The following is a 27,658-nucleotide window of genomic DNA, read 5'->3' as shown; positions in this document are numbered from 1 at the left end:
ACTTACATATATTGGAGCCGAGGGGAAAAAAGCGTTTTTTCGAAGTTTGTTAAGCGCAAATTCTTGAAATGTTTGCAGTGCGCAACAATTTGGAACATTTTGTTGAACACAAGAGGAGCAAACAGTGGAAAAAAGCAAATGAAAAAAAATAAAATAAAAAACAGAGAAGAAAAAGAAATACAAGAAAATGTATCGTCGCCTCGTGGTCAACGAAAGTGAACGGCGAAGGACACACAAAGTGACGGCAATGACTGCTCCTCAAAATGAAACTGGAACTGGAGCTGTTAGCTCTTCGATGCAGTTGGCAGTTGGCTGTTGGCTGTTGGCTGGACGTGAGTGTGGCTGAAGTGAAACTGCCATTGTTTGCATTGCTAGATACCAGACCACTCATGCTAGACGCTGGCGTCGCTGATGATGACGACTTGGACGTAACTGCAACAGCGCCTGAAGAGGCAGCAGGAACTGCTCAACAAAAACAAAAAACAAAAAAAAAAAAAAAAGAAAAGAAAACTGAGAGGAAAGAAGAAAAATCAACTCCTTGCACAGCTCAGCTCAACTCAGGCGTCGTCGTAGTCGTCACGGCCCGTCAGCGCTAGCATCCACAAATCTACACAACACATCCTAGCTGGGCTAGCACTTCAAATATGAACGATGCACGGGCATGGCACCAGGCACCAGGCAACAGGCAACAGGCACCCGGCATCAGGCATCAGGCATGGGGCACTTGCTATTGCTTCTGCTTGGCTCTTGAAGACTCCAAAGTCTTTGGGGCTCCAGACTTTGGCTGTCTCTCTGGCCTGCCAGGCCTGCCTGACCTGAGTTAAACAAATTCATTAAAAACTCGTCACTTTGCGCGCATCACGCTGACTTGGCATAACTGCCGCAGTGCCAGCTTCAACCGCTGCCTCCGCTGCTAGCCGCCGTCGTCGCCCTCATCGTCGTCGTCGTCGTCATCATCATCGTCGTTGGCGTCGTCGAGCATTGCCACTTGCCACAATACTCGTACTCGCATTCGCAGTCATATTCGCAGTCTCGCACTCTAGCACTCTTGCACTCCTTTAGCCCAGCAGCCAATGAAGTGTCTGGGCTCACAGTCTTAAGGCCCATTGCCAGGATACCATTTGTAACCATTTTTGTCTCTCGAGCAACCTCTGCATTATAATAATATTTTCATAGCATGTCCCTTCACATTGTTTGCACATTGCTGTAGTTTATATATCCTACAAACCAAAGAGAGTGTGAGAGAAAGAGAGAGAGAGAGAGCCAAAGAGATATACATAGAAAGAGAGAGGCAGAACGAGCCTTCAGTATATTTGTATTCTATTTTGAAAGGCCCTTCAATCAACTTGATCTTGGCAGCTGCCTGAAAACCGCAGCCAGATGCTGCCACCAGCATCGCTGGCTCCCCTGGCATTTCTCCTGAGAAAGCTTCAGCCGATAAGCAGCCCGGCTCGCCCAGACGCGGCGAATGATGCCTCATTGATGCAGACATTCGCTTCTAACGTCTGCACTCACTCTATGCGACCGTACGTTTTGTCTCTGCATTGGCCTGTGCGCGATAAGTTTCCAGGAAGCGCATTTTGCCGTCGGCCTCTGGCCAAAAAACTGATGCCGCCCGTTGATGTCGTTGCAGACATCGCATTGCTACTGCCAAGCGCAACGCGTGTAATATGCACTAACTAACACGCACAGTCAGGAAGTATTTTATGTCCAATTATTGTTAGCTCTCTCTCTCTCTCTGTCGCTCTCTCTCCCTCTGTCTCTCTCAACTGTAAAAGTAGGAAAACCTATAAAAAAAATATTCAAAGTGCACTTCATAATTTGCCCAACAATTATACAACTTTTATGTTCGTCATTTTAGATATATATAGGTAATAAGAGAGTGCTAAAGGTTTTTTATGTTCATATTCTTTTTAGCTTTCAATATGATTTTTTGTTTCTTTTTTATGATCACACTATAGGCAGAGCTATAAGAATTGTTTAATGATATTTTTCAGTGTTCGCTTAATGGCTGGAAACTTGCTTTAGGGCTTATGTAGGCAGTATTAATATTTAGAGAAGATCTACCAGTCTTTCATTTTCGTCGTAATGCAAGAATCGCAATACCCAAGATAACACGTTTTCTTTCCTTAATAGAAATAGTAACTCAGCTTCCCAGAGTTAAGTAATATATTTTTGCTTACATTTTTCCCAAACTAAAAATTTATCAATAACATCAAATTATTGACATTTTTCTCGAATAGAACAAGAATTATATTTACAGGATATTTTTTGTGGTTCTGTAAAAAAGTTTATAGTATACTAAACTATTCAAAGCCAATCTGTGTTTTGACTGCAGCATCTTAATCTTTAGATATAGATACATAGATAGGCATAATAAATGTATAAAAATAAAATATCTTAAGGTCCAGCCAAGAGTTATTTTCGCTGCTATTCCGTTCATTATAAGTCTTTCCCGTCTTCTAGCTGTTCTTTACCTTAGCGGTCACTACAACGCCGTCTCCGTCTTCGTCTCAGTCCCAGTATTCTGACACTTTCGCTTTCATTGCGTTATGAATATGCTTGTGCAGAAGTCCAGCTATGCAGACAGACACATGTGCACAAAAACATATATATGTACATACCTATATGCCAACCCTGTTTAATACTTGCGCTGCAGATGCCTTATAAAAGGGATCGTTGCGTTTGCTTGCACACCTTTTATGGGCGATGGTAAGGCAACCTGCATATGATGCGTTAAAAACTTTGAAACAGCCCTGACAAAAGGCCACTAGCAACAACAACAACAGCAACAACAATAGCTACTATATAGTATACAGAACAGAGCATACTAAAATCGGTGAGGAATACAAAGAAAAAAAAAAAGAGAGTCAGATCGCTGCCGCCATACAAACGCGCCTGTAATTTTAAGACGCAGCCCCAAGTATGACGATGATGACAAACAAGGATACCAAACACAGAATACCACTGAATTCTTTTGGATAATTAAAAGCACTTAAGTCGGAATTTTTTGGAGCGCGTTTCTGTTGTTTTTTCATTTTATATATGTCTTATATATATTTGTATGTATGTATGTGTATTTTTTACTTCTGTTATATCATATATATGCTGGTGGTTGTGCGCGAAACTTTGCCTTGAAGCTAACTAATTAGTGAATAGCTAAGGACGCTGTAAGTTTTGTTGTCGCATGAATGGAAAATGCTGTCTGAGGGTATCGAGAAATCGATCAGCAACCCGGATTGGATCAACATATCATGCATATGTAATGGCAAAAAAAGAGGGATAATTATAGTTGACAGCAATGTTATTAACATGGGAGATATACATTAAGTAATGGCTAAATGTTAACATCATTAACATAGATATTGTCTTGAAGAAATCATATCGTTGATAACAGCGATATAACATCAATAACTAATAAGAGAAAAGGTAATAAATCCAATTCAATAAACCCACAAAAAATGTAAATGTTAATAACAGCTGTTAAAATAAGAAATAAAGAATTTTGTTTGAGATATTTACATCCCCCTAAGACCTAAATCTATCATTAAGGAGCCCTATTTATAGAGAACATCCTAGTTAACCTGTATTAAATATATGCTTAAGTGAAGAAAATTATATTATAAAGACTTTAATGCTTATTAACAGCTGTTACGAATATGAATTTACGAATGTATGTCTTAAAAAATTAATAACTGTTCGCGTGATAAAGAACTCGATATAGATAACTAAAAAACGCTATTTAAGCTAGAGATAAGCACTTGATTGCGTTTCGTAATATCGCTGGATATTGCGAATTGTTTTTACCAATTTAGCACTCCGAATGCATGTTTTCTCGCTTATTGTGAAATGCTTTTAGCTGATATTCAATATTTTTGCAGGGCGAGGCGAACTTGAACTTCACAGCCAGCAACAACAACAACAACAACAATAATAACAGTGAGAAGAAGAAGCAGATGAGGAACAGTATGTTACCTGGTGTTGGTGCTGGCCTACCTTTGATTTGTGGCTATTTCGCGCGGAGACACTTCATTTATCACGTTCGTTTGGCGTCGGCGTCGGCGTCGGCGACACAAGCAACTGACCTTGAAAACGTTTTAGCCGAACCCAAAACCCAGTCACAGTCTCTGCTCCCAGCTCGCTGTCGCCTGCCTTTTTGCAGTCGATTTTTGCCTGCATATAAACATTTTGTAAAAGGAGCCATACATATTTTTGTCGGTTTCGTTTTGAGCGCGTTGCGTTTTCATTGCCAACTTTGGTGTTTTACTTTTATTTGTATGGCTTTATTAATGATGCGCGATGCGCGATAATGACGCATGCATACCAGATACCAACTTGGCCATATGAAAGCAGCCAGCAGCCAACGGCTAACAGCCAGTAGCAGCTGCCTAAGCCTCTAAGGCTCTGAGGCTTAGGCTAAGTGCTTCCGCTCTAAATTTGCACTTGAAACTCTATTGCAGCCATTGCCAGAATATGCCAAGAATGGTGTTAAGCACGATTAATTCACAGAGCCCTCGCATCCCCGCCTCGCCTCGGTGCCAGCTCAGCGCTCTGAAGGCAATGTCGAGCGCTAAATAAATAAATGAATTAATGGCCAATGCGAGTGCGGTGCAAAAAAATCAATTAAATAAAATGCGAAACGTAAAACATGCATACAAAAAAGAAGAAGAAGTAAATGGTGATGGCGAGGGGAGTAGATGAGAGGAGAAAAAAAACAGAGGCAGCCAGAGTCGGCAGGCACATGTTGCCACCGTTGGCAGACGCGACTGCGCTTGGGAGCTGGAGCTGAAGCTGGAGCAGCAGCAGCGGTGGCGGCATCGGCTATGCAGATGCTGTCCCAGCTCGATCTGGCCTGGCCCGGTCCGGGCGCTCGCATCTTGGTTTGGCTTGAGTTGGCTTGGCTGCCAGTCGCATCGATATTAAATTGTTACGCTTTGGACAATTTGAACACGCGCAGGCGCAAAAACAAGACTCAACAGCGAAAGCCAAACGCAATCGCAGATCGTTTGCTCGATCAGTGCAGCAGATTGGACCCACTTGCACAGTCTCCAACTGCCAGCAGTTGGACAGCCAGGCAGGCAGCCAAGCAGGCAGTCGGGCAGCCGGGTAGGCAGAGGCCAGCAGACCGTTGCAGTTGCAGTTGCCTCTATAAGGTCGAGGCATGTGTTGAGCCGACGTCGTGGTAATTAACTCGTTTGCTATTGTAAATGCCTCATTGCAACACTTTTGATGCCGATTGCTGCTGCTGCTGCTGCAACGCTCACTGATGCTGTTACTGGTGCGCCGGCTGTTGCAGCTGCTGCTGTTGATCTGGCCAGTGGGTGGTCTTGGGCTGGCGGCTTGTTTGATACCCATTGCTGTCATTGCCGCCATAAATGTGAGCCGTTTGCAAACATTTCGCCAGCTTTGGCAATTATGAATGGAGATGCTTGAAACTGGTTTTAATGTTATGTTTTTATTTTGCATTTAATTCCAAGAATCCTCAGCACCCACACACACACACACGCACACATACATCTGCCCAGCCCAAAAAGCTTATTGTGGGTGCCAAAACATGAGCCTTGCGCCAATCTGATGGCCGCTTCGTTTGAATAACCGCGCGCATACGAGAAATTAAGAACCCGTCTAACAATGACAAATCTTCTCGCCAAAACACCAAACGAGCCACAACAGATTCCCAGACCATGATGGGGTCTAGCCAGCCAGCCAGCCAACCAGCCATCCAGTCAGCCCGCCAGTCCGTTCGGACAGTCTCAAGCTCTCTCACGACATCGCAGTTGTCGTTCGAGTTCAAGTTGTTGTAGACTCTCCCCCCTGACTGCCCCCTCTCTCTCTCTCACTCTCTTTGCTGGCTGTCGCGCTGTTCGTGGTACCTACACCTAATGGATTTTATTTGTGCTGTTTTGCTGATTTAATTTCGTTTTAGTTTTGTGCTCCTTTTTTTCGTGGTTTGGCATTTCGTTTCGTTGTGCTTTTTGGCCAGCCCGAAAAAAATAAAAACCAACAGCAGAGTATTTGCAGCGCATCTGTGTGAGCAGCTCAAGGCTAGAGCCACGCCGCGCCCCACCTGCACCAGGCGAACCACCCGACACCACCTTCGCTAATGCGAATGCGATACACAGTTTTATTGTGCTTAATTCGTGTTTGTCGTTGTTGTTCCTGCTGACTCTTCGCTCCAGCTATGACTCAATTAGGCCCTGACCCAGCAGGCAGCCCAGCGTTTGCCTGTGGCTGCATGTCCATGTCCCTGCCCATGTGGATCGATCCAATGTGACTAAGCGGGAACACCTTGATCTCTGTATGTGTGTGTATAAAGAACAAAGTGGAGGCTGACTGTATTTATTGATAAGCATCGATTGATTATATCAATTTTTGCATGTTGTGCAAGCTTAGCTGGAGATTAAAATCAAAATAAAGCGGATGGCTTCAAATAAAATGAAAAACAGAAGAAGAGCTATGAATCAAGTGAAGAATTTGGCCATTTAGCTAAATAATTTTTATAAATAAATATATATATATTTTTATATATTATATTATGGTTATTTTATATATAATTTTTATTTTTATTTTATTTTATTTATTTATTTTTTTTTTGCATCTTGGCATAAAATTATTATTAAGGTTTTTAATCGATTTTTCGAATTTTTTAAATTTTTAAATAATTTTAATAGATCAGAAAATTTCCTCTAAATATCTTTTTAATTTTTAAATTTTCTAATATTTTAAAACAAATATCAGAGCTATATATGCTTTCTTTTCTTAGAATTTATGAGATTATTTCATAATTTTCTTGCTATAAAAAATTTCCCTCCCTCTCTCTCACCCTTCAACCTACTTTCGCACGCCCCTACTCATCACACATCATGTGAAGCACTCAAACATGAAAACATATTAAAAATAAATCGTTTTCAAACAATTTTACTTTCATTTTTTTCGGGTAAACTAAGCTCAAGCCTCAAGCCAAGGCAAAACAAAACGAAAGACTTAAGCAACGAACTTTGTCGCAGTAAGCGATGCACAATAAACGTATGCAAATACGTTCGCTTGCTGCTGTTGCTGCCGCTCTTGATGTTGTTGTTGGTGGTGGTGGTGCTGTCGCATTTGGAGTGTTGGAGGCGCTTCCCTTTTGCCGCGCTGCCAGGATAAACAAAGACCTTAAGCAGACAGCAGGATGTGTCAGACATAATTTTCATAATTTTACGCCACAAATCTGGCAAAAATTTCTGGGCATTACTTACGCCAGCCGGCATCGGCAGTCGACCAGTTAAGCCCCCGCCCGCCCATTAACCGCCGCGCTCCACAACTTGCAGGTTGTGCGGTTTTTTGAAATTTAATACCGCACCAGCAACAACAGCAGCAGCAGCAGCAGCCGCTACAACAACAACAAGAACAAACAGCCAGGCAAAGGCAGCAGCAAATGCAATTTAGCAAAACCCTCGGCTTCTCATCGTTGTTGGTTTGAGCTTCAGTACTTGGGGCTCGGCTGAGGTGTGAATATTTAACCGGATATGAGTGAAACGCATCTCTCAGGCGCGAAAGGACGACGCCTTCGCTTTGGCCCGCGTTGCGACACAATTCAAGCTAAATACTGCGGCTAGACAGAGAACGGCAGACGCGAATGATGAAGAGACCAAGACCATGAGACGAGCTACAGACCAGATCCCGAGTACCAACAATGAGACTGACAAACGACTGTGTGTGTGCGAGTGTGTGTAAAGCATACGCATTTAATAAAATGATAGACTGACAGTGCGGGAGACAGGTCGACGCTGCCAACAGCCAGGGGAGACACCCCCAAATGCCCCGGACTGAGCTGAGCTGATCCAATAAATATAAATATTTTTATTTTTGCACTCCTGCTGCGCATTTTTAGCCAGTGTCGAGATGCGACTTCAAGGCGTAACCTGCGCTCCAATGAGCGTCTCAAATATGAAAAAAAAAAACTATATAAATATAAATACAAAATAAGGCAAAACATATTATCAGATGCCAACTTGGGTTCGTTTTGATATATTTAATTCGCTGGCTGCTGCTCTAACCTCTTGCCGCTGCTTCGATCTCGTCTGGGGCTGTCATTTGTTGTTGTTCCTCTGTTTCATTTTGCAGAACGCATTCGCATGTAAACAATCGAATTACATATGCTCCTTTGGACTTAACACCAAACAGATTAGATGAACAGCAGCAGCAGCAGCAGTCGCAGCAGCCGCAGCCACAGCAGCAGCAGCCAGAGCATCTACAGCTTCCATTTATGCTGTCTGCATTTCTTTCCCGCGATTTTTGAGTCTACATCAGAGATTTTCGGCGTTTTGTTTTTCGATTTTTTTTTTAAGTGAGGTATTTCTGCTTTTCGTTTTGTTGCTATGACTTGAGCCTTTGCAGTTTCGTACTGTTATCGCACTCAATAGCGGCATGACGACCTTTTCACACCTCTTACTTTTATAAATAGGGAGGAGTTTGGGGCAGAAGGGGCCCCGCACCCCAATACAAAAGGCGCTCGGTATCAATTTCACTTGCATCCGCCTTTTGACAAATTCCCCTGAAATCTACATTTGCGTCTTTCCCACTCTCTCGATCTTTTTCGTTAGGTTTGACAAATTTTCGTCTCTGGGTAAACTGAAACCAAACTCGTGCAGTCGTGCAGCCGCCAACAAATGGCGCCACATTTCTAAAAGCTATTTATAAATAAACAAGTAAGAAAGCTCTAGTCGAGACTGCTCGACTACGAGATCCCCTGAACCCTTGGAGCAATAGATATTTCAATAATTTTTCGCGTCTTTCAGCTTACACAAGAAACACGCACACACACACACACAGGCACGTACGCACACACAGGCATACATACACACACACGCATACAGACACAAACGCATACACACACACATACACATACACACACACATACACAAACACATACACAAACACATACACACAGAAGCACCCACGCATAAACACGCATGGGCTGCAGTGTGCGCTTACTATGAGAACTTAATTGTTTAATAACTTTTTTTATGGACGTACGATCTTCATGAAACTTTCAGATTATGATTATAACATGGATATGCATGTAATTGCCAAAGCACAAGTCTCTAGTATTTGAAATACGCTTTTTACAAAAGTGAGGGTGAGGGGGTGAATTTAAGGGTGGGGGGTAAATTTTAACAAAAACCGAAATTGTATAAATTGCATATAAGCATACATTAAAAATTTGGAGACTCTAGCAATAAAGGTGTAGAAGATATAATTTTATAACTGGTTTTCTATAAGGTTTTTTATCGATAAAAAAAGATCGGGATGAGTTATCGAATTTTAATGATAAACTTGATATGCGCGCTGTAATTACGGACATTTTAAAAAAAATTTGAAGTCTCTAGCTCTTATATCTTCTGAAATCGACGCGTTCATACATACGGACAGACGGACAGACAGACGGACAGGGCCAAATCAACTCAGCTCGTCACCCTGATCAAGAATATATATACTTTGTGGGGTCTGCCACGCCTCCTTCTCCCTGTTACATACATTTCAACAAAACCATTATACCCTGATTTCCCATTGAAAATGGGTTCAGGGTATAAAAACAACAACAACTAATACAACACTAAACAAATTCCACTTTTTTTTTTCTTCGCTCTATTCAATTCTATAAAAGATTATTATATGATTTTTAATTGCAAATGAAAGCGAATTGTCGCCAGTCAACGCCTACGAGCGTCTGCTTGAGAAATGGCCAATGGCAAATGCCAAGCGATAAGTTGTCATAACTTTGAACCAGTGTGCACATTGCTGGCTGGCCGCCTCCCCCCTGTGCATGTAAATCGCAGTTGCAGTTGCAGTTGCAATTCGCAATTCGCAATTTGCAATTTGTTGTTGCTGGCATAATTTTTATGGCAAACGCCTGTCAAATGCAATTGAATGAATGCGGTCTGCCAACAGACGCTCAGCAACGGCCATACACGGCCACTGCATCAGCCTCAACCTCAGCCTCAGTCTCAGTCTCAGCCTCAACTGTAGTCGCAGTCGCAGCAGCCACCGTCGCTCTCTAACTGCTGCATTTAGTTTAACAAGCAAATTTACAAGGCAACTTGAAGCTAACGCAACTCGGCGTGTCACCAACTGAACTAACTGACGCAACTCAAACTATTTCAAGTTATTAATTATGAAATTTTTTATTTATTTATTTCAATTCAGCATTAATTGAAAGCATTTGCAAAAGCAATTAAATATATTCAATTACTACAAGTTGTGACAGCAACAGAAAAATGAAGACAACAAAAAAATTGTGGTTTAGTTTTTGATAAACTTTTTTGAAATGAGTGGTGAAGCTGAAAGTTAAAAGAAAAGTAGAACTTATAAAACTTAGCATGAATTTTTAAGAGTTCTAGTCGAAGCAGATTTTTGTTGCTTACAAAATTAATATCGAAATTAATAATTAATATTTTATATTTGTACTGAATGAATTCAACAGCTAGATTATCTCACACGAGGGACGTTTTTATTCAACATTCAGCCAAAATTTCTAAAACAAGACACAAAATATAATTTATATTCCTATATTAAAAGTTATTTATTTGTAATATCTAATCTACATCTAGCTATTTATGACTATAATTTCCACACATTTTCCAAATGCTCTGAGAAAATTCTTTGAATCTAATTTACTTCTCAATTTCAGTGTATCTCTGCTTTCGACATTAATGTTTAATTGAGTTCCGCTGTTGCTAGTTTGTTGTCTTATGGGTTGTTGGTTGTAAATTCAATTGGTTGCTTTAACCATTCAAAGTGATTTACGCCAAATGTTTATGGCAAATGCTGATCGCTGCTTAGCTGTCGAGTTATCGAGCTGCTGGTGCGGCTGCTGCTGCTGCTGCTGTGGGCTTATTTGTCTTGTGGAATGCTGGGCTAATCAGTGCATAATTAATATTAATTTATATGTAAGCTAAAGTGCACTTATCGTGGCTCTTATTTCAAATTTGCATTGCAATGCTTAATTTATGGGGCAATTGTCGCTAGGCGCCTATTAACAGCAATCCACACACATTCTCAGCTCCTCATTAATTTGTATCAAAGCGAAAGCCAAAGGCAACAAGCAAGCAGCAATGGCAATAAGAATAGCTAGAGAGAACTGTAGCGAGGCGTAGAAAGCGGGCATAGATGGAAATTGGAATTGTAACAAGTTCAGGCCAAGTCAACAAGCACTTGGCACATTTTGTGGCCATTTCACAGAAGTTGAGCACAGCCACAGCCCCTGTCTCAGAAGACACTCACAGCACACACACACAACACACACACACACACACCTGCAGGGCGAGGCGAAGTGAAAGACACAAAGACAACTGAAATATGTTTCGTTTCGTTTGGTTTGGTTTGGTTTGGCCCATTCTTGAGTTTGTTTCGAGTTTATTTTGTTTTTTCTTAACGAAGCGCTGCCAAGTCACTGTCAAAATATTGAAATAAAGGAATTTTCAATTTTAATTTCTTTAGCGCGCATCGTTTGCTCAAAAAATCGAGAGATGATGATGAGAGAGACAGACGAGAGGGGTATAACCACTGGGCAACCGAAACGTTAACGTTCCAAGGAAGTGACTCTGTTCTTATGTTAATGATTGTTATTCTAAGCGTTAAGTAAGCGTGGGTAAATAAAAACCTATGAAAATGAGCACCAACCAAAAAAAAAAAAAACTGAGAACGAAATTCAAATTGACACATGCAACAAAATTACAAATGCAAGATATACCAAAAAAAACATTTAAGCACACACGCTAGAATTTAGAGCTGTAGAAAAAAGAATTATAGGGAAAGATGGGGATGGTAATGGGGCTAAATGTAGATAAGAAGTACTATTTGCTATAATAAAAGGATGTTAAAGGTGCTAAAGGTCAGGGTTATGGAACTCTGAAAAGCTTAAAGAGCAATAGTTATTATGCATACGATATATGTATATATTCCTAGTATATACTGTAGACATTTTGAGATTTGTTAATTTATACAATTTGTTTGCTGTTTAAGAGTCATACATACAATAAAATGCTTCTTCTTCTATAAGGCCAGTCTAGCTAACAATTGGGCAAATTTTTAAGTTTCTACCTTAACTACAGACAGCAAAAAATCTCAGAAAATTTGAATCAATTTCCTTCAATCTCTTCTTTGTTTCTAGCCTCATCCGTATAACCTTGAAGGCAACGTTTATTCACTTTCGTTGTGCAAAGGGCAATATTATTCAATCTGGTGCCGGTTCTAAGCGAAATCCGCCCACTTTAATAGGCAATCGCTTGCCGCCTGGCTCCATAATTTGTGCAGTTAACGCAATCAAATATTATGATAATGTATTTCTTTAGCGTTGCGAAAATGTTTTTGTTAGACTTGAAATCCCAAATTGTTTGCGTTGTTGTTGTTGTTGTTGTTGTTCTTGAGCTTTGGCTTAGCCAGCGCCGTTTGTGCTTTCTCATTTATGCAAATTTCACTCAATATGCAAAACATAATCATTTTGTTATAAGAACCAAAGAGGAACGAACGCACCACAAACTTCGAATCGAACTTGAAGTTGAAGTTGGAGTTGAGTTGGAGTTGGAGTCGGAGTCACGGGCGCTGTTTTCAAACACGCCCCAGCCTGCAGTTGCCTGGGCAATAAAGCAGCCAACTAAATAACTCAAACTATCACGAGAGATGAGCACAGAGAGACAGAAAGAGAGAGCGAGAGAGAGAGAGAGACAGAGACAGGTAGAGCGAGAGAGACGGTGGCAGCTACAGCAGGCAGGAAGCATGCACAGGGCGGAGGACGATCAATCGTTTAAAAATTTAAATAATATATATGTTTGCCAGTCGGCGGGCAAAGCGAAAACTGTAACAGCCGATGTCGGAGTTGAAGTAGGTGGAGCAGCAGCAGCAGCGGCATCAGCAGCAGCATCAGCAGCAGCATCAACAGCCACAGCAACATTTTGCAGGAGGGAGTCTTGACTTTGAATCGTGGCAAGTTCAGTGAGTTGAACGCATATCGGCGCATGCCTTGCGGCGATTTATGCTTAAAACGGTGTAGATTTTTATGCTGTTTGTGCCGGTGCCCAGTCAAAGGAGCTGCACACACAACACACACACACGCACACAACTGCAGAGAGAACGAGACAGCGCAGGAGGCCAGACAGCTAGGCTGCTTATTAAGCGATCTAGCGATTTTAGAGCAGGTTAAGGAACTTTTTTGGAGCATGCCACATGCCATACGAATACGTGTCGCCGTGTCGCCGTGTCCCCGTGTCGCAGTGTCGCGGTGTCGCAGCCTTGACAGCAGCCCCTGACTGCTGCCAGTTAAACAAGTTTCACTACAGCCGGCCAGCTAGCCAGACCAAACAAACACCTTCCCAAGTTTCCAGTTTCCTAGTACACAGTCCTCGGACTGCACTTTGCATGTTTGCCAAGTTTATTGGCAGCCCGAAAAAAAAAAAAACAACAGCAACAAATTAACAGGCAACAGCTCTGACATCTGGTATGGGCAATGGGGGCGTTTAATTGATTCAAATCGATTTCATTGGAAGTTTCCACGCGTTAATCTCCCAGGAAAATGGGCAGAAAGAGAACTAGACACAGAAATACCCTGTAGCCAATAAAAGTTGGGCATACATATATATATATCTGATTAAAGATATGGGAATATGTTTCCTATCTATACAAGAAGCTTTTGATACGCCTTGCTTAAGCTGCATCTGCAAATTGTCTTCACTTTGTGAGTCAAACTGCATCCAAAAGCCTAATATACCCTTTGCATCCACGCAAACAGCGTATAAGCATAAGCTGTGCCCTGCCCTTAGCTTCAGACGCTAATGCAGAATCATTGAAGCAAATTAATGAAGCAGCCGCAGCTCGAAAATTGTAAATCGAAATTTGAAATCTCGCCACAATCAGTCATAAGTCCCACAGGAATTGACACACACACACACACACACACATGCACACATACGTCCACATCCCCACACAGAGCAAGATCGACTGAGCTGAAATCCAAGACGCAATGAATCACCGCAAAGCGCTTCACAATGATTTCAATTCGGATTTCTCGATATTGTCGCAGCTAAGCAACGCTCCAATCGCTTCCCCCGTCCCGCCAGCTGCCCGCTGACGAAGGTGTGACAGCTGCGGCTCTGGAACTGGGGCTTGGTCTCGCTATAGCTTGGCATCCGCCCCACTTCCCTACAGTGCTAAGCCCCACGCTTGAAATGTAGCTCAATTAATTGTAACGTAATTTCCAGTAGCTGGCTTATGTCTTAGCTTTCGACTTGTCCAGCACTTAGATGCAACTGTCAGCGAGCTGTCAAAGCAGCCGCAGCCGCAGCCGCAGCAGCAGCAGCTCTTGATTTTGAATTTCCCGTCTGTGAACAGACACAAAAATTCGTATGTATTGTATAGCTCTCTCAATATGTATATATATACATACATATTTATATATGGCTAAACCACAACAAAGCCTAAACGGAAGTTTGCCACAATAAAATTCTGACTGAGACCGCAGTTTGTCACCATTTCTTGCATTTTGCTTAATGAAATTCACAAATTTTGTTGCCCATTTACTGTGATTGCGTTTTGCGTGAAAGAAGGAAATGACAATAGCTGCCAGCTTGAAAGGTCTACGCCAAAGGTGTGCCCCGCAGATAACAAAAAAATAAATATATAAATATGTGTATATATGTATATACATACATATGCCACCGTTCTCTGCGGTTGACTGCTGCCACACAGCGGTTCCCTTGCTTTATCTCAGCAAATCTGCGAAAATGAGAAGCGACGCATCGCCATCGCCGCCGACGCCTCTGCCTGTCATTTTGCAGCGACAAGCGAAGTTGAGTAGTTGAAGCTAAAGCCACAGCAGCCGCAGGCAATTGCTTGTCAGAGTGTAAAACATTGCTTAATATGAATGCCCTAGAGCCAAGTAGACGACGTAGACACAATGCTATAGCTTGCCTAGACTATCGATACTATCGATAGCTTATGCTAGTTTACCTCAACTTTCAAATGTAGTTTATAAAATAAATTTAAGGTTCCTCATTCAGATATCAAGGAAAGATCAAGAATATACAACTAAATCTATAGACAGTCGGCAGTATTATCGATAATACTCTATCGAAGACATTTCAGAATAACTATGAATCTTTCTGCTTTAGTTTTTCAGGCCTAAAGTGCTTCACACAAAACAATTGCCTATAATAAGTATTATTAATATAGCCAAACCTCAAAAATTGTGTGCAAAATTTATCGATAACTTGTAAATAGATATCTAAATTAAAAACCTACATATTAAGCAATATTATTATACAAAACAAGGAATAAATTTCAATCCAATTTGACATATATAATCGAACATAACAAATCACAGTCTCTAAGTCGCTGTTGTCCATATTTAAAACATTTTTTTTTTTCTTTTTGATACTGACACTGCCAACTCTCTGAAAATGAATGTTTATCAAAATATTTTGAAAAATAAATAAAAACTTAACACAATATTCAAATTAGACATTCCTAGATAAGCTCAAATGTCAAGTTGTTGGATTTTTTCAATTCAATTCAAATTAAATATAAGCAAAAGGCAAACGGCTTCATTAGGCCCACAGAACTATTGAAATTTGTTGCGCTCATTCATCAACGTGGCAACGAGGGTGTCGCTCCAAGGTCTGTCAAACGTTTGCAAATGTCATAATTGCATACATTTTGATTATATTTCGCTATTTTGTTTTGTCACAGCAACAGCCGCAGCAGCAACCGCAGCCACCAAACAAACAAAATAAAAAGTGAATGTCATTTAGCCATCAAAAGCCGCTAGATTATTTGGCGACACTCAGTATACATAGATGCATGTCTGTGTGTGCTCACATTTACATTCACATTCAAATATTGATGTTGATCTGACGAAATCGACACAAATGACTCGCTGGCTGCCACCTGTTGCTGCGATTATGTCTTAGACTTCGACTACGTATGTACGTACGTACGTATCCGTTGGCATAGACTTTACTTGTAGCCGCTTGTAAAAATTTGCACCACGCTGCGTATGATTAATGTGGCAGGGGCATGTGCAATTTGCAGCGCTCCCCTCGCCAGCTGTCAATCAATGCGCACAGCACAAAAAAAAACTGTGCCAAATTCTGCATGTCTGCTGATATATTATGGAATTTATTATATGCTAGATATGTCAAAACAAACAAATTGTTAGCCACAATGATTGAGTACTTTATGCATTGAAAAGATCTTCCAGACATCAAGTGGTTGAGAAATGTATGCGAATAGAAGGGAGTCAAGCAGAGTTAGGAGACAGCAGAGCGAGGAGTATTTAAGAGCGAGAGTATTGAAAGACAATATTTTCTATTATATTTTCTAAAAAATTTAAAATTAAGAAAAAGCTAAAGGGTTCAGTTTAGTGAGTATTATTATTTTTATTTTTATTTATTTTTGATTTTTTTTTTTTTTTTTTTTTTTTTAGAAATATTTTTTATATAGTATTACTTAAAAATTTGAATAGCTCTAATTTTTCTCCTGTATATCTCTAGATATATTTCTATCCTGTCTACACATATCTGTATCGATCCATCACTATATCAATCTAGAAACAGAGTTTATAAATAGTCTTTCATAAACACACTCCCAAAATATCTCAAAAAACTTAAACACGCAGCCACAACTTCCTCTACCAACTTCTCTCGTACTTAACTGATTGCCAATTAACTTTTACTTTTATTCTTGCAGCTTTGCCCCTGCACAATTTCAATTTCTAATCAATTCTACATTCACTTAACTGGCGCCTTTCATAAGCTGTTTAACTAGATTATAGACTACCGCGCGTATTATCTATAATTACCAATTGCTAAATCGCAGGCCTAAGCACACCAACAGAGATGGGATGGGGCGACCGGGAGAGCTAAGGATTAAATAACCGGACTGGACTAAGCCAGCTGTAAGCGGAAGTGCCGTACCAGAGGGTGGCCAGGCTGAAGCCGAGGCTGAAGTCGAGGCCGAGGCCGAGACCGATGCCGAGGCCAAACATTGTTTTTGTCAGCTATTTAACATGCTTGCTACATGATTGAAGGAGGGTGCGCAAGCGTTAGTGCAATCAACGGATGCCAAAGCAAACCGCCGCGCGTCTATGGATGGGCTCAACTGAATAATTTCCGGGAAGAAATATATGTACTCGCATTGGCTGGCATGCAAAACAAGCTAACTGACAGACAGTCACAGGCCAGGCCAGGCCTGGATAGGCAGGCAAGGTAGGCCAGAAGGCTCTGGCCGGGAAACTGGGCAGCTGGATAGCTGTATGGCTGTATGGCTGTATAGCTGCAGAGCTGGGTAGCTGGTCAGGCTGTGGCAGTCAGCGACATGCAAAGTCGACAACAAGAACAAATTGCTGCCGCTTGGCAAAGACAACGACGGCGATGAGGACGATGACGACAACTACAACTACAACTACAACTTGACCATGGCCAAGACGGGCAGCTCAGTCATAACTCAGGCTATTGGCTTGTTAAGCGATATTTTCCAATATATACCAATGTGTGCGCACTCTCTTCTCTCAGCTCTCAGCTACAGCTTTAGCTACCCCAGAGTTCAGCTTCAGCATCTTTGTAATTACGTGTAGAGTATTTTCTCGTTCGAGGGCGCGTGCGTGCCCAGCCATATGGATATTTATTTTGTTGCGTACAAGCTCTTCTTCTTCGTCTTCGTCTTCGTCTTCGTCGTTTTTCGGCCTTTGGCGCTTTTCAACTATAAATATCCTATATGCTACAGTGTCTGCCCGTCCGTCCCATGGTCATGGTTATCGGAACGGCAGCTGTTGAGCGCTTGGCATTGAACGCATATTAAGCTATTTTCCTTGCAGGCCTCATAGATGTATGGAAGGAGAGCGCTTATCAAACGCATGCAAAAGACACGTGTATGAGTGGATCGCAGCGCCATGTCCATGTCCATGTCCCGGCTATGTCCTGCAGTGGCAGCTCGCAAATGATTTATAGAAAGCTCTCATTATTTATAGCTGCCTCAGCTAGCCGCTGTCAAATAAGTTGAGGCAATTAATTAAGCCAACCCCGCCGCATCAGCCACAATTCTGGTGCCGAAAGCAAATATTGATGCGCCGGCTGTGCTATGCCGATAATAGCTGTTCCGACTGCCGCCGCTGCTGTCGAGCAGCGCCAGAGTAGCACTCAATTGGTCAGGCAATTGAACAGCCGAGCTACCAAATTGGATACAGTTACTATCATATTCATATTTTATAGAAAAGCTGTTAGAGACAGGACTGAGCAGAGTATATGTGTGAGAGAGAGAGAGAGAGAGAGAGAGAGAGAGGGAGAGAGGGAAAGAGAGAGAGCTTGGCAAAGTGCTTACGAAGAGTTGATTGATATTAAAGGAAATCATATAGGTCGGGATCTTTCTTTTTGTTTCAGCTAAGAGATCTTTTTGGGTTTTGGATAACTAGAACTAGATAAAGGAATGGCATATATATTATAATCGAGAATTCTATGGAGGCAATTAAGTTAATCCAATATAGGCTTATATCTAAATGTAGTATTATGTATATTCCTGAAATATATTTTTCGATAATGAAAGATATTCAAAACATGAAAGTTTTCTCATATACCTCAAACTGAATAACGATTTAAGACGATTTCATGACAGTTCAAAAGGCTATCGATAAAAAGTTATCGAATAGTTGTATATATCATTATGAAAGTTATCGATTATTTTGATTAACAGACCTTCGTTTTCAACCTTGAATATATGAATTTTACATCTAATAAGAGTCTATGTCAAGTTTACATAATTAAAACATAATTAATAATGTCTGGGCTATAAATTTAGTCTAATCTTATCCACTTAACTCTCTCCCAGCATAAGAAGACTTAACCAACAAAATGCTTTCATTTATAAGTAACCCCAAAATGAAAACTCCCATCGGTTTCACTGGCGTGCAGCTAATTGGAGCAATGTGCGTTTCGACTCTTAAAAGGTTCGCTCATTAGTGTTAAACAAGCATTTTATTTGAGGCCCAGCAGCTCATTTGCAACGCCTCGTTTAACTGAAATGGAAATGCCAATTTCTCGACCCCATAAAAACACGTGCCAAAAACAAAAACTCAATCGACAGCCCAAATCATAAGGCCAAGCAAAACACGAATCCATATTCAAGTCCAATTCACAATAAGCAAAAGCAGCTGCAGAAACACAAACCCTTCTTATAACAACAGTGTGTGTCATTATTTCCAGCGCGTGTTGGCGTTTTTTTTTTATTTTTTATCTTTCATTCTGTTCGAATCCTGAGTTTAAGTCGGAGTTGGCAATAAAACTGCGCTGGCTGCCAAATTAGAGGTTACCAATGGCAATACTAAAGTTGGAGGAGTGTCCGTAAAGCAGACACTAGAGAGTTAAAAAAAAAATTAAAATCAAGTGCGAGGGCGGGTGTTAATTATAGGGCGTAACCAGTGGCCTGCACAAAGCCAGCAGCAATTGGCAGTTTAATTGGCGACTGCACAGCAAATGAATATTATATTAATTGACAGCTGAGCTGGGAACGAGCAGGAGCTTATACAGACAAAAAGAGAACTATTAAATTATAGAGGTGTTATTTAAACTATTATTGTATTATAGGGAAGTAAATTGCAGTGAGATCATTTATAGCTTCGGTATGCTATTAATAAAATATCTCTATATATAGTCGTTGAGTAGGCAAAAGTTAGTCAAGTCAAAAATTATATAAGAGCCCGCCTACATTTCATTTTCCCACAGCAAGAGCTGGATAGACTTTTATTCTAGATTTCAAAGAAAGTTTGAAGCCTAAACTACACTAAGCCCTGACTTATGAGATTTTACTCCACTCTCTACTCAATTCCACAAGGATCTAAGCTACACTTTTAGACACAGAAAATCCTAGATAGCAAGATATTTTTAAAGCACCAATGCCATCTCCTCCATCACTTAACTCAAAAACCATCGAGTTTCTTTCTGAAAAGAACCTATAAAAACATTGCGTGTAGCGCCTGGATGGCTATTAAATAGCACTTAGAACATTAAAGTCAGAGAGAAGGCGATTTTTTGTTGCTTTTCAACTTTTTATTACGAGCTTTAGTTTGCTTGCGCTCTAATTGAAATAAATCAGTTTCGTGCCTGAACGAACATTAACTATGCCCACTTAGTCTCGCTAAATGATACCAAACGAAAGAAGAGTGAGCCATCCATTAATAATTAATCGTGTCTGAGCGATTTGGATGAATTCACGACATTTTGCCGAAACGCTGATTGAACAGAAATAATTGTTTGGCCCAGCTACAAATCGAATTTTTGTTTTATAATTGAGTGTTCGTTCATCAAAGAACGGAAGTGGAGCAGGGCAACAGAACACGATTGTTATTATATAATTGAGAGAAGAGGAAGAGGAAGAGAAAGAGAGAGTGAGTGAGTGAGTGAGTTTCTCTTGTTGCTGTTGTGATTTGTAGCACGTACTTTGGCAGTTCGGCTACTGCTTTCAGCTGGCGTTGGCCGCTAACAAATTAATAAATGATTATTATATTACGCAGGCCGTTAAGTAATGCGATTATGACATAACGAGCTCGCACACACACCGCCAATTGTTCAAAGTGAGAGAGGAGAGACATAGAGAGAGAGTGCGATCTGACCTGACTGTAGAGCCAACAGCAAAAGCAGCAGCAGCAGCAGCAGCCGCAAGAGTTGGGGCATCATCTGAGCTGAGGCTGGGCTCTTGCCTCAATAATTTATCCATTAAGATTGCACGCGCCTGATTGTGTGCTACGTGGCCCGTTTTGGGCTTTAGACGGTAGCCTGGTAGCCTCCTAGTCAACACAGACAGACAGGCAGACAGGCAGACAGACGGCTGGACAGAGTGCTATGGGGGCTATATAGCTATATGGCTATATGGCTATAGGGGGCATGGCTGCGGGCGCTGCCCACAGTTGATTTAATGCGCCAAATTATAAAATTGTTGTTGATTTAATTTTATGAGTGTAAAACGGCCCGAACGCTCTCTCAACTGTCTGACGATCAGTCAGACTGTGCGCCCAGCTACTCGTCTTTTCTTTTTGCTTTCAATTTCCCGCCGGACAAACGGACAGACGGACATACGGACAGACAGACAGACATACAGACTTTCCGCCAGCTTGTAACCATGTTTCGCAGTTTATCGCCATCTTAGCCGCAACCGAAAACCAAACGCTGAACGTGACATGTGAATTAGGCAGCCAAAGACATGGACGTGGACACGAACTAACCAGAGAGTGAACCATACCTGTACAGAGGAGCCGGTGGTCCAACAAGATTCTCAACTCCCAGCAGCTCTACCTTTAATATACATTTATTTTTATATTTTTTCCGCTTCTTTCTGTTTTCGTTTATCGTGTTTTATTAATAAATTAATTGACGCAAATGTGGTGCTGGCATTAGACACGATCTTGGCGAAGGCCTGCTATGAAGGCAGAGCTTAGATCTATTTAGTAATATGTTATGTTGCTGTGCCATTTATTTGGTTTCCCTGAAATTTCGACTACTGTGCTGCGGCGGGTGATTCTAGTGAATCGTCGATAAGCGTTGATTACTAATTTATCATTTTAATTAGGTATACACAATTATTGAGAATTATTTTGATATTAATTGTTGTGCATAGAGAAGACCAAAGATGTTATCTCATCCCACCAAATTGTGTACCCGGAACTTTATTGCGCAATTTTTAAAGATTTTTTTAAAGATTTTTTAGATGATTCGATCTTTGGAAGAAATCATTATGGAAGATTTATTTGATGTGCTTTGATTGCTATAATAGTTAAGAGATTTGTCCTTGGTAAATGAGTTATTTTTGTGAATGAGCTTCGGGGTAGCGGGTTGTATGGAAATCGGCGCTATCAGTGGAACTATCAAACTATCAACTAAGTATTTGACTATAAAATTTTGTTTAGCTCGAGATCAAGTTAACCAATAATCATCGAAAGAAATGTTAACATTAAACGTTTTTACCTATATAACAAACGAAATTTATGGGCATGCGGGCTTGAATGGATGAATGTATACATGATTGCCAGCTTATATAGTCATAATTTCACTCATTTGAATACAAAATAGTTAAGACATAAATTTTAGCTAAATTATATTGTCTTAGTAAGTCATATATATAAACAATAGTTTATATGTCATGCCAGATACTTAAAGTTCGATCACTTCCAACTCTAAGCCCACACTTGCATAAACAAATATATGTAGTTTAGCAACATTATCATAAAGAGAAACAAAAGTTGAGTATGCGGGTTCAGATCTCAGTGCTTAATGAGTAGCCCTTTAAAATTCAAGAACAACAAGTGCATTAAGGCCAACTCAATCCAATGCAATACCTGCACAAAAGATTTTCACTCAACCTTATTTAATTGATATCATTTGCTTTGATACAACAACACAAACAAAATTTAACTGTGAGTGTGCTTTAACGCTTCTCAATCTGAGAGTCAATTAAATAAAGTTTTTGCCTTTAAAGAGCCAGCAATAATAATAACCACCAGCAGCAGCCTCAGCCGCAGCACCACCACCAGCCACGGCAGCAGCAGCAGTCGAAACATAAGTTTCGACAATGCCGCCACCCGCTGCTGCTGCTGCTTCAGTTGAGCTCAGCAGCCCCGAGAGAAGTGAAAAGAAGACCGTAATCGAAATACTAAACCCGCTTCGTTTTTCTTTTTTTGTTTTTTATTCTCCTTATACATTTTAATGCAACGGGGCAACCCGCAGGCCCAGGAACCGTGCACAATTTGGCGCCCTACTTCGGGCCGGGCTGCTCCTACGCAATGGGAACGAGGTTCCCATGTTAAGTGTTAATAAATCGCCTCAATGAAGATCATGGAAATTTGTTTCAAACTGTTTTTATATTATTTTGTACAACTTCGTTTGGGGGCAGGCAGCCAAAAACCTTTTATTTCTTTTTGTTGGTGCCCTTTTATTACTTAACAAATTAGCTCAAATTAATCAGAAACGAAAGTAACGCCACATGCAGCACTTAGGCCCTAAAGACAAATGGACAAATGGATCGCTGAGGCAGCGGTGTGTGGGGGCTCTAAAGGGGAGGGGAAAATAAAACCCAAAAGCATATAAAACATAAAATGCATTCTGAGCATTTACGAGGCGATATTCTAGCTGCGTGAGCCAAGCTTAATCGCATCCTTTGCTGATGATGCGTAAGTGCAGCATTTTCTTAAGCAATTTGCAAGCTTTCAATCAAGCCAAAGACTCAAAGAGAACGAAAGAGAGAGAAAGAGAGAGAGAGAGAGAGAAAGAGAGAGAGCTGGCTGTAATCGATCAAGAACCCGTATGGCTTGGACGCATGTTGTGGCAGCGGCGTTCGATTCCATCATTCATGCGATCAACATTATCTGCCGTCAGGCATCGAGCGATCCAACTCGACTCTTTGAGTCGAGCCCCTTGCGCCCTGCTCCATGCGTCGTTCTGAAAAGCGTAATTAACGTTCGCATATTTTGCTGTCGGATTATCGCCCGTACCGCGTTCATCAGCGACAAAAGCTTCCTGTGTAAATTGTACGAATAATTGCGCGACTAACTGTAAAAACATGATGCTGCTGCTGTTGCTGCTGCTTCTGGTGTTGTTGCTGCTCCTGCTGCTATAAAGAGGGATTTCTGTTCTCTGGTGATCAATGCAGCAACGCACGACCTCCGACTCGACCCCCCGCATCCAATTAAACTAATAATAAATGCCAGCAATTAATAAATGCTTGACATTTTCTGGCTCACGAGGGTGGTCCTCGGAAAATGTCTCGACTTTTCCCAGCCATACGAGGGACAAGAGAAAAGAGAGATATACCAAGAGACTTTGCTAAGTCAGTGTCAATTCTCGAGTGGTTTGGACTAGTGTTTGTAAAATGATATGAGCACTTTTCCTTAACAATCACAAACTCAGTCTCTCCCTCTCTCTCTCTCGCTCTCCCTCTTTCTCTCTCTGTCTCGTTCTCTTGCTTTCATTGATGTTCAGTTTGTAATTTCTCAAGCGCTAATCCTTCGGCTCGCTGCTTATCGCCCGCGCCCCGAGACGCTAATTTGATGAGTCATCTGTGCCGACTCGGTCTTCACCTTCGTCGTCGTCGTCGTCGTCCAGTTGCGATAGTCATCTGCGTATCGCTGAAGGGCTATAAGTGAACCCCGACCCCAATGGGCTTCACATCTTTTTACCTGTTCGTCTATTGTCGTAAATTTAAGGCTTGTCATTGAATGGGAGTGCTGTGAGCATCTATCTAGGGACGAGCGATGATATGTTTGTATTGAGTTTTCGTAGAAAATGTCACTAAAAAAAGGAATGTCAACATACAAACACACACGCTCACACACGCTCACACACACACACACACACACACGCCGGTGAGAGCGAAGAAAAGAAGAAAACTATGTACACAGTTAGATGTTAATCGGATCGCTGGGCTGAGCACATATTGGGTATCTCATTTCTAAATAAAAAGGCCGCAAAATGAAAATCGTAACAATGGAAAATGTCTAGCTATGTTTGAATTGTTGTTGTTTGTCCTATTGTTGTTGCCGGCTGCTCAATAATTACGTTGATATCCGAGAGCCAAAGGCATTTAAAACTTATCGACTCTGAACAGAAAAAAAAAACAACAACAACAACAACAAAACTGAGCCGCATTTATGCGCTTCATTAATTTGCTTTCAATTCGAGGATAAGCAACGAGCGAGTGGAGGGAGCAGCAGCTGTTTAATGACCGCAAGGCAGACATAAGTCGGAAGATCCTAAAATTGTTTACTTTGCTCTTAAAATATTGAAAATGCATATAATTTTAGCATGGAAATAGGTCTGTTTATTCATGAATATATTTTTAATTTTTCAGCACAAATTTTAAGAAAAATCTTATATTAAATCTAGACATTAAATCAAATTCAATCTTAACAAAGTTATAAAACTTCCTACGATTTGCATAAGCCTCATATCAAAGTGGCTAGAAAGCTTTGGATGATTTTATAGCAACATTAACGACAATTTTTATGAAGTGTTTGCCATAAAAAAATGATTCTAAATTGTTTGTAAATTTTCTCAGAACAATATTTAATTCCCTGTTTTCGAAGCTTAATTCGAAATTTATAAGCAGACGAAAGATATCGATTGATGTTCGCAGACGAGCTGAGTAAGAGAAACCATGAATGGAACTCAAATGTCGGCTTTGGGTTTTTGATTTGCCAAAACTCTAGACATATAAGTTTATACATATAAAATAAAAGGCAAATTAATTGCGTTTGCGTTTGGGCGCACCCTAACGGCAAGTGGCCTGATCCAAGTCTCTGACTCATAGTTCGCGCTGTTCATGTCCGAGTCGGAATCAATGGTCATTCGACTTGGGGCCCCCCCGTTGGCTATCATATGAGGAAAAAAAACAAAGAAGAGGAAGAAAACAAACAAAAAGCGAACGCCGACGACGTCGCAGGTTTTGCCAAAGGAAGTGCCCCGTAAGATTTGGTCGCCTACTCCGGAGCTGTCAGCTTATCAATTCGCTTTTAGCGCAACCTCTCACAAAACTGTGTCCTGTGCAAGTGTGTGTGTGTGTGTGTGTGTGTGTGTGAGTGTGAGTGTGAGTGAATGAGTGAGTGTGTCTGTGAGTGTGTGTCTCATTATCAGAGCGCACTCCATGGAATGCTTGCCAACATCTACTCAGTTCCATTCCAAGCAACTCTCTCACTCGCTCTCTCCCCCTCTCAAGCTCTCCTTCTCTCACTCTCTCGTTGCCTTTGTTGAGTTGCGTGTTTTGAGTCGAGGCGCTTCGGCATTGGCATTCCATGTTATCCTTGTGCTCTTGTGCTCAATTTCGGCTACTTTTGGGCCGTCTATGTGTGTGTGACTGTGTGTTCGTGTGCGTGTGTGTCGTATGTTCGTGTCGCCCCGTCTGCCGTCGCAGCGAGATAAGGTTTTAAGTTATGACCTTTTAAAATGTCCAAATGCGACGATAACGCGTGATTACTACAAATGTATTCCGAGAGTGCAGCGACCAGAATCAAGCCCAAGCCCAAGTCCAAACCGAAGCCCAACGCCAAGCCAGGACGCACATGCACATGCCGCTAACCCGAGAGAGAGAGAGAGAGAGGGAGAAAGAGATTGTTGCAAGCAACAAGCAACATGTTGCGCCAGTTACAAATTGTTTTGGCCTCAAAACCTAAGAAATGAAATCTTAAATCACATAGCAACCCGCCCCTTTTGCGTTTTGGGCCAAGCTTCTGTCTAAGATCATCAAAACGATTGCCCAACCACTGCAGGACATTTAGACCAAGTGCAGTTGACCAGTGGGCAGTTACGATCTCCTCGTCGTAGTCATCGTCATCATCATCATAGCTTTACCATGTGAACCTACAATAAATATCGATCAAAACGTCAACTTTTATCTATGCCACAAATCGAACGCACAGTGGGACTCTGCATATGAGCTGTTCCGAAACAAATCTAGATTAGGATTAAACTCTGCTTGTAGTATATCACATGAAGATTACTCAGAAATAAAACACATAAAATGTTCAAGATGAAACATTTTATAGTTTCAACATTTAAAGTGTTTACCCACTGTAATTTGTTACTCAGTGAATTGTTTAACAAGAAGTTTTTTGATTGGGATGTAGATATAGAAGCTTTTGTTTTAGTTCTTCAGCTTCAACTTGAATGAGTTTGGCAGCTTGAATTATACAAGTTTCATGAAAGTTGTTAGACTTTCAAGTTGGTAAATATTTATCATCAGGTTGACAGAAAAATTATTGCCTTATCTTTCACTATGCATACAGAAACTAGATGAGAGATTAGAGCTTATAGAGTTCCTAACTGTCAGAGAAGAAGAGAAGACCATGTCTTGCGTAATAAATATAACTTTGTGACTAAAAAGTCTTAAATTATTAAGTTTTATAAACAATGTTTAGAGTCCAACGGTTTATAGCCTTCTCCATCAGTACCAAGACACAACATTCATTCTATGGCTTATATAATATTCACCATTTATCCCATGCAGATCCATAAGCAACCCACTTTGTTCTGCCACAATCCCAACTCATTTGTGTTACTAATTAAATTTGCAGCCCTTTTTCATCACATCTGGCACCACTGTGCAATGGAGCAGGGCACTTTGTAAATTGTTGCGCCTTGCATAATTTTTGCATAATTCTTGTTTTATTCTGCTCGCCTTTTGCTGCTTCAGGAATTTTCCTTCTCTTTTCCTTTCTTTACTCAACTTAAGTTTATTTTACTTTTTTCTTTTTAATTTGCTGTTTTTGTTTTTTTTTTTTTTTTTTTTGTTCTGGCTCTTGCTCCTTATGCATATGTCGATTGTTGCCTGATATCTGTGGCGGACGTGGATGTAACGAAATGCTTGAAGGGATTCTGTGCTCTTTGCTGCTTATTATAAGTGATCGGCGCCCGTCCTGCCTCGCGTCGACCTCTCGAGCGGGCAACCTGTACAGGTAGATATGTATATGTGTATATATTGCTAATAATAACAATAATAATATGCGTTCGCTTATCAAAATTGACGTCAGATCTTATTGATATGCATCTGGATGCGCAGTTTTTGTGCCCCCCCCTTCCCGGCCCCTTCTTTTTTTTGGGCCGCACAAAAGAAAATCGTGTCAAAGGCAAACTGCAAAAGCCAGTCCCGGCTC

General features: G+C 41.0%; 2 long non-coding RNA genes across 2 annotated transcripts in view; both read right to left on the bottom strand.

Annotated features, from left to right (window-relative positions):
• LOC149268408 (uncharacterized) overlaps positions 1-27,658 on the bottom strand; it is a 97,935-nt gene that overhangs the window by 48,787 nt on the left and 21,490 nt on the right. The window lies entirely within an intron of this gene.
• Positions 1,275-2,268, bottom strand: LOC149268409 (uncharacterized). The gene is made up of 2 exons (XR_016270460.1): positions 2,068-2,268; positions 1,275-1,787 (listed from the first exon to the last, which is right to left on the bottom strand). It is a non-coding gene; the product is annotated as an uncharacterized LOC149268409 (long non-coding RNA).

Source organism: Drosophila arizonae, chromosome 5 (genome assembly GCF_054131065.1).
Source record: "Drosophila arizonae isolate 15081-1271.41 chromosome 5, UAZ_ARI_1.0, whole genome shotgun sequence".
NCBI classification, from domain to species: domain Eukaryota; kingdom Metazoa; phylum Arthropoda; class Insecta; order Diptera; family Drosophilidae; genus Drosophila; species Drosophila arizonae.
The sequence above is the reverse complement of the archived record's forward strand: the minus strand, read 5'-3'. Positions and strand labels throughout refer to the sequence as shown.